The sequence below is a fragment of the Apium graveolens genome, chromosome 6, assembly GCF_009905375.1.
Source record: "Apium graveolens cultivar Ventura chromosome 6, ASM990537v1, whole genome shotgun sequence".
Taxonomy (NCBI): Eukaryota; Viridiplantae; Streptophyta; class Magnoliopsida; order Apiales; family Apiaceae; genus Apium; species Apium graveolens.
In genome coordinates, this window is record NC_133652.1 from 24,008,964 (window position 1) to 24,018,005 (window position 9,042).

The 9,042-nt window shown below is 33.9% G+C and overlaps 1 pseudogene; it reads right to left on the reverse strand.

The window, feature by feature from the left end:
• Positions 1–965: 965 nt before the first annotated feature.
• On the reverse strand, positions 966–3,805 carry LOC141667578 (uncharacterized; annotated as a pseudogene).
• Between the last annotated feature and the right edge of the window lie 5,237 nt (positions 3,806–9,042).

The window sequence follows — 9,042 nt, forward strand, 5'->3', positions numbered from 1 at the left end:
ATCGCTTATCAAGGAGAAAGCTGATGAATCTTCATTCATTTCATCCTGATAAAACTAAAATTGAGGATGTTCTTGTTGAGAAATATCATAAAGTTGGTCTTACCAATGTTTATTTCCATCAATTGAATTATTTGGTTTTGAAATTTGAAAATGATCAATCTGCTTCCAAAGCCATTGACTGCAGTCCTCTGTACATTGATGGTCAGAGAATTAATATACATAAATGGTGTGAACATTTTCAAAATTGTTTATCCTTTCACTACTAGAAAAAAGACCTTAGACATCGGTTAAAAACCTATGTCTATGTAAAAAATGTATGATGTCTTGGCGACTGATGTTAAATGTATTTTGTCATAGACATCGGTTAAAAACCGATGTCTATGTAATATTACACATCATTTCTGGAAAATATCTGATGTCTAATTCATATTCTTGTTATATAATTGTGTAATGTCAAGTTCAGAAATGTAATATTAGGACTATTAGGCCTATTTAAAACTGTAACACACAAGCAATATTTATAAATTAACATCGATTAAAAATAAAAAACCCGATGTCTTTATCTTCTTAGACATCGGTCTTTGATAAAAACCGATGTCTCTATCTTATTAGACATCGGTTATTTTCTAAGTACCCGATGTCAATGTTGACAATAGACATCGGTTGTTTTCTAAAAAACCGATGTTAATATGATAAATAGACATCGGGTGTTTATTTTTGAATCGATGTTATTACCCTATTTTCATGTGCTAATATTCCTTTATTAACATCAAATATTTTGTTTTGACTGATGTCTTTGTGATTTTAAGACATTGCTTTTATATGTGTAAACTGATGTGTATTTATGATTTTTAACATCGGTTCTAAAAACTGGAAACAACCCTCCTGCAATAAGTTTTACAATGTATATACATGAATCGAGTAAAGTAATCTTCTACGACAGATTGATACAAAAATCCCTCCTGTAATAAATTTTATAATGCATGTACATGAATATCTCTAGCCGTAATTACATTTACTCAAGTAAATATTAACAAGTTTATATGAATTACATTTGGTCAGATGAATAATACAAGAGCTACTACATAGTTTCTACCAGACTACTACTACTATACTTTGTCAGATCATTGTATATGTCCTTGCATTTGTAGACAATACAATGCAGCAAAGATTGGCAATGGGATAGAAGCGAATACTGCCCCAAACTTTCCTGCAGGATCATTGTCAAAGCGCTTGACAAGTTATTAACAAACTGCACATAAAAAACAAAACCTATACATTTTGACATAAACAAAGAAGCTTACCCAGGATGGAAAAGAAGATCATAAAGCACGCAGATATCTGTACAACTCTTCGACTGCCCACTCGAGTTAATGCTAAAAGACCAACATTCTCGCTGTAGACAAAACAAGCATTGACTAATAAATATATGATGCCCATGTTCAATCTTTATAAACATGGTCATCCAGGAAAAAGGTTGTCAAATTGTGAGGCATCTTACATAGATACTGAAGATCCATTTCCAGTCCCAAATATCCCCGACAACAAAATTCCAATTCCCTGATAAAATTATAAAGCTTCTCGCATAAAAATGAGACTGTTCTCAGAGTCTTGTGATACTTTCGTACCATTCATCTCAATTTTTGTCGAATCAGCTACGATAGTCATTGTTGATAATATTTTTCCAACTTGTGCTTCAGAAGTAATTTTCTTCCAACCCATTCTGATAATACTATTTCCCTGCTTTGTCAACTTGTATCCCTACAGAGTACAAAATGAGCAGCAAACACAATTCAAGTCAAGCTACATGAAGTTCTAATTTAGTTCTGAATTCAAAGATGGATCATTATAATCCATAGCCTGATACTTAATCTTTGTTCTCTCCGAATATCATTAAAGCAGACGATGATGGCTGTAAAAGCTGCAAGTCTCACCTTATGATTCGAAATATCTGTAGGCATATCAATATTCAAAAAGCACTTTAGAGGATATGTTTTACTTCTGACTTCAACCAAAATTGCACTTATTATGGGTAAGCAAGCCTCGGCAGAAAGTTTAAAGTCATTAGCAGTGCTCTTACCCCCCATCCTGGCAGTTGAGAACACAAATTGAATCAAGAAAAATAAAAACTGATCCCAAAGCAGTTGCAACGTGCAATATATTGATGCATGTCTACATAGTGCATTTTGTAAGTTAATGTGTACCAGTCATAAGATATTGAGATAGAAGGTATCCCGTAGAAAAAGGCTTCTCGAGCACCTGCTACTGTTCCTGAGTACATGCTGTTATTCCAGTAACAGATTTGATTAGTTGTGCAGACTTAAGAGTTTATACTGCAGACTTAAGGTCACATACTATATAGACTACTTTTACTAAACAAAAAAGTGTTTCCTCAGACAGAGAGTTACTGACATGCGGTAACCAGAGTTGCAACCCATGTTTATGCCACAAATAACCTGTGACCAAAACAAACAAGAGTAAGCAACGAAAAACAATTTTTTTTTAAAAAAAGCAATTGAATAGAGTTGTTAGTAAGTGCTCAGCTTGAGTCGTTACAAATAGGTAACATCTTAGGTTATAGAAACATCAGCAACCAGAATGATATTTGAGCTTTAGCACGATTTACAACTAATGAGAATATCAGTTTACAAAGTTGATTTAGAATAGTTACCAGATCAGGCACTATAGGAAAAAGAGTTCCGGAGATTCCCAGAGATGCACAATCTGTTGGAGTTCCTGGAATAGAAAAAAAAACAAGTAAACAATAATAAGAAAACACTTCTTATAAATCATTATCAATTAAAATTCCAAGATTAAAGACTATAAATAATATATTTGGTCTTCATCTAGGCGTCGCCATCAGTATGTTGTGTGAGTGCCAGAAGCACGCAAGTAATTTGTTGGCAAAGAAAAATGAAAGATAATATACATTTTATAACAATGTGAAATGAAAACAAACCAGAAACTGCATAGGCTGTTGCTCCCTGAATTTCTACTTGCTTAACATGGACATGATGCATCCAAGTAATGCTGTGACTAACAGCTGACCTTTCCCTGTAAAAGAATTATTAAATACAAGAAAAACAATCAAAATGTTTCTAATTAAACATTATCCCCCAGTCATGCACATTATTTAAGCACCATCCTCCTAAGAACTTAGTTTTTTCATTCTATTCCTTCCTCATTTCATTCCCACCAAGTGAACACAACCTATGTGACTTACTTAATTCTATCACTGCTCCACTTACGGAAATGATTTAGAGTAACGAGATATATTAACACAAAAACATGATATTCATGCTAGCCTTCGCTCTAACTTAACAATTAGCAATTCCACATTGTGGAGTTGGATAATACCTGAGACCGTACTTTGTAACTTAATTTGTATACCTTCCGTATTGCAATTGAAGCATAATTAAAACTCAAAACTTAACGTTTAAGTAAGTGTAAGCTTTTAAATCAAAAGAAAAACAAACCTACATTACATCTAAGCTTTTATGCTGGTTAAATTAATATACGATAACTGTTATTAATTATATGATAAAATCTATGTACCAGAAGCATTGGTAAAAATGGATTGAAAGTCGACGTACATTTCAGGGGCACAGACAAGGACTTGATATTGATCTGTAGAGACCAGGCCTGAACCAGAGCTTGCAAGCCAGCACCATCAATACCATCATCGTTGGTTACCAAGATCGTAGGCCTAGCGTGATCATTTTCCATCTTAGTATGAAAATTACAGCTAGTGATTTGTGCCAGAGGCTCTCAGATAAGGACCAACTGATCATGGCACATATGTCTCTTTATAGAGCAGTGGCATAACTGGTCAGGAATTATACAGAATCATCAAAAACTGTTAAGCTACGCACTCCAATTCGGGGAGCAAACCGTAACCGACTCTCGAAAGCGTAAGCATAGAAGTCATCAAAACAAAAGCAGTGGTCGTGTGATAGGGTTGCATCGAACTCATTTCAACCGGACAACTATAAAACACACACAAATATCATCACTGTGTAAATAATAAACGTAATAGCACAATATAAAAGGCAAGAGTTTGTGTAATAATTAGTACATGAATAAAAGAGTGGAGAGAGATGGCTTTCTGGTGGGCATACGAAAGGGAGGCGGAGAGGGGGCAGCTTTGGTTTTGGTAGCGGAAGCAATTCTCAACAGTACCATTATCCCCTTTAAAATCTTTCCCTCCTTCCTCATTTGCATTTGCATTGAGTGACCTGTTGGATTTCTTGAGTTCCTTTTCTCTCAAAAGCCTCTCCACTCTAGTCCTCAAAAGCCTCTCCAGACAACCTAATTGAACAAATTAAACCTAATTGAACAAACAAACCTAACTGAACAAATTAAACCTAATTGAACAAACAAACATAATTGAACAAACAAACCTTTTCAGAAATTAGGGTTTCTCGTAGATGGGGTTTGATTAATTGAAGTTGTTCTTCAATTTGGGGTTTAATTGAGACCCTATATACCTGCAATCAACTGAAATGTTGTGTGTGTGAGAGAGAGATGGAAGAGAGAGAGAGGGAGAGAAGCAGAGAGAGAGAAAGAGAACCAGAGAGAGAAGGGAGAGCTCAGAAAGAGAGAGCAGAGAGAGTGAGAGTGAGATAGAGAGAGACAGGAAAAAAATTAGGGGAAAACTGGTTTTTTTTGTTAAGGGGGGAATATTTGGGGAATAAAGGGGGGAAAGTTTCCGCATGTTTTTTTTAATTTTTTTAAGTTAACCATCGACAACGGTTGTAAAATACAATCGATGTCTATAAAACAAAGACATTGGTTATATAAAAAACTGATGTCTAACTAACATTTCTCATTTTTAAAAAATAACTATACACAACGGTTATATTCTCGACCGATGTCTAATATAAGCAGTAACATCGGTTTTAAAATAACCGATGTCTAAAAGAACTTTAACATCGGTCGTCTGAGCAACCGATGTCTAAGGACCGATGTCTATTGACAGAATTCTAGTAGTGTTTGTAAAAAATAAAATATTTGGATTGAGGTCTTCAATATTCCTTTCAGCTATTTGTCTGTTGAAGGGTTGTGCTATATATGTAGTGCTATAGGTAGGCCTGTAGCATTTCATAGACAAACTCTTATGATTGCTAAGAATAAGTCCCCTTCTGATAAAGCTCTAGTCTGTGTAGAGATTGATGAGGGTGCATCCCGAACTTCTGTTCACTATGCCAATAATGGCTTTTTGCAACATTCCAAATAAGTTGGAAGAGGCCCAAAAAATGTTGAAGCTGATTGAAATTTTTTAACAACAATACTTTTTTTATGTTAGTATTTTCGATGTTGACTTATATTTTAAAGGTAACATTTCCAAATCTAAGGCAACACCACAAATTATGTTACCAAAAAACTATTTTTTGCCAAAAAGTGGGACCCACATGAGAGGTGGACTGACACATGGACCGACATGTGTACTAACACGGGGACTGTCATATGGGATCCAATGAAATATGGGGCCCACTTACTGGTGCACTGACAGGTGGGGCACACTAAGAGGTAGGCCCCACATGTGGGGCTTATTGTGGGACCCACTTGTGGGATCAATTACTATGTGGCAAGATAACTTTGTTCTCTTATCCAACACTTTAGAAGAGTAGTGACAACACTTTTTTGTTTAAAAAAATGCACAATTTATAATATTGTCATCCAGTACAACAACCAAATCAATATATAACAAGATAATTATAAAATCCGAATCAGTACAACCAGATCAATATACAAAATCCAAGATAACTTATTTTTTCATTTCTACCATACATTATTATAGTACATAATAATCCTCACAAACTACGAAAGTATCTTTTGATTCAACCAACTAGTTGCGGAATGCCAATGCACTCCCTTTAATGCCATACCTTGTATCCAGATTTTCATATTGGACTTGCAAAATTTGTAAATAGATTAGGACAATGTGTGTTGTAGAACAATCACATAACGTTCATAAATATATCAAATATATCTTGGATATGCTTCAACATTGAAGTAACCGCAGAAAAGAGGCATTTTTCTTATCACAATACATGCACTATTAGAAAACTACAAATAATTATAAATTAAATCTTGGAGATCATTTTATATCGATATTATGCCCCAAGTTTGTTAATTAAAAATTATAATAAATTATTAATGTATAATAAAATAAACTCGTACATGGACACCACAAATATATCATTACTTAATAAAGTTCTTGTTCAACAAAATTATACCATTTTGAATAGGTGCAATTACAATATATGCGCAAATGTAGAATTTAGTGAAATTACACTTTTATTAGTACGTAGATAATTCAGGGAACTTTATAAGCTACCAACACTTGTCAAAACCTTTAAGAAATGTGATTATAAAAAATACATACCATCTTGATATTGTGTCAACTATCAGCCAGTTTTCAATAAGAATCTACTCTTCTTCCCAAATGTATCATTCGAATCCTAAATCAAATCAATGATATTTTGTAGCTGCAAATAGAAGAACCCTACAATAGTCAATAGACTACTCATAACAACAAAAAGAATAATCTTTACACAAAACAAGACAGTTGATTTTATCATCCGAAATATCAAATAAGATACTAATCACTTATCTATGCAGGAGTTAAAAAATTAAAAAGACAGAGGCTTTGTAAATTCTGACAAAGACTTACATTTATCTAAAAAATTATGACTTGTTTTAGACAAGTTTTGGTTCTCACCAGGATAATTTCAAGACAACGCAAGTTGGGTCAACATCTGATCAAATTAAAGGATTTTAATATTTGGCGCAAATTACATGATCCAAGCTAGTCCCAGAACCTATATATGTATAAAATATTACTATGGTCAGACCTAAGCTACATACATCACATCTGTATCTAAAACTTAGGAACATTATAAAGGGTAAGAACGATATGGCCTTTTTTCTCCATAAAAAATAACTCACTGGTTCCATGAGATTCATCATCTCTTGGTTTTAATCGATTGATAAATATGCAATGTGAAAATACGAAAGGCGGGGTAATATAAATTATAGGCGGGGTAATATAACTTATAGCCTGGGTAAGATGTTACGAGCGTGCTGGACGAGTTTATAGAGCTCAATAGTAGAGCAAATGCGTTAAGTGTCTTCTCTGAAGAATATCTCGATCTTTTGGAGTTCATCAAATGCTCTCATATCTAAAATAAGAAAGGCAATTAGGAAAATTAATAGTAAAGAAGAAAGGGAGTTAGAAAAATTACCCCTTGCTCCCGAGTTAGAAAAGGAAGGAAAGTAAGTGTTGGGTAAGTAAAGTAGTTTCACTTGCATCCATAATTGTGCTCCCGAGTTTTTAAAAGGAGCGAAAGCAAGTGTTAATGAATGCAAATCTAACAAAATTTCACTCCAAAATTTTCACTCCAAAAATGGGATGAAAGTACTTTACCTCCTTATCACTTACTTCTTTCCCTTAAAAATGCTCGGGACTAAGGCCTAAAAGTAAATAGAGAGGGGGAGAGGGGGAGGAAGAGAGAACACATAGCTCGTATGTGTGGGAGAGTCTGGAAATAAGAAGTTGGAAGAGCATCTGAGCTGAGTATTTGAGTGATCTTTGATATTATTGGAGTTCTGATTGGATCTAATTTAAATAAAAATTAAATCATGGGAAAATCAGATCTAATTCACTAGAGTATGTAGAACTGAAACTAATTATTCAAGAAAATCAAGCTTTGTGAAGAGAGAAAGTGTGTGTTGTGTAAATTCAATAAGAGAGAGATCGCAAATGGAATTGTAATATGTGTGTTAGGATTTTGAGTGAGAATTGGGGGAGCGGGTAGGGTTTTGAAAGATGAGGCCCCTTCATTTTTTTCCCCTAAGTTATTGGGCGGTATATTTCCTGCTCACCAAATTCATGTACAACTGTTTATATTATAAAAATGTATTATTAATTTTGTAACACTTGTTTGATTTTTATTAAATATATTTAATTTAATTTATTATTTTTCATTAATTATAAAACTTTTTATTAACTAAAGAATTAATTATTTCCCTTATCACGTCATCAGTGTGGGATACACATGTGGGGACCCCTAGTGACACATCAGTAGAATTTTAACTATATTTAATAAAAATTAAATATATTTATTTATAATATGTCTTGACAACACTTTTTTAGGCTTCTACTAACATAATTAAAATATATTTAATAGCTTAGATTAATGTTGTGCTATGGCAACATTTTTTACAGTAACATCACTTAATAATGTTGTATAAGGCCGTTTATAGCCTAGTTTTACAACTGTGATTCCTGGTCATTCTGATAAATTTATGGCTAGGGTTAACGTTGTTTATCTGGAATCTTTTCAAAGCTGCCTTATGTGTCTTTCCTTTTTGATCATTCAACGAAAGCTTGTGAGGATGTATTGAAATTGGTTCCTTGTATATACGATTCTGCAAGACAAGGAAAAGGATATATTTAAGTGGAAGAAAGAATATTTCTATGATACAGATGATAGTAGCCACGAGGGGAGTTCAGGTTTCTGAGCCACATGGTGAAGCTAAAGGCAAGCTTGTGGCTGATGAAGGGGAGAGTTGTGATGGTACCCATTCTAGGATGGTGGTTACTGGCCTGCGAGCTAAACTTGAACAGTACTTCTAGCAGAAGTACATTCGTAAGGAAAGAAAGAGGTCAATATTGGAATAGGAATCTGAAAAGGGTGAAGAAGAAGCAGCTGGAGGTGGTCCTCCTGCTCAAGATATTGATTCAAGGGGTGTTCTACTTATTAATATACATGTTTTTGATGATTTTCTTCCAGACAAATAACCGAGAATAAAGCAGCATTCCATATGAGAAAATGCAGTTTAATTATACAGATTGGATGCATAGAGTTGTTAGAATTATTAGGAGATTATGTATTCTAGTTTGACTGGGTTTCATTCTCCTAACTTTGCCCAAACAAACTCTATCTAATAAACGTATTTGAACTACTCAAACTCTATTATCCATAAAAGTTTATCTCTTTTAAATAAACTAACCAATTATATTCAATGAATCATTCA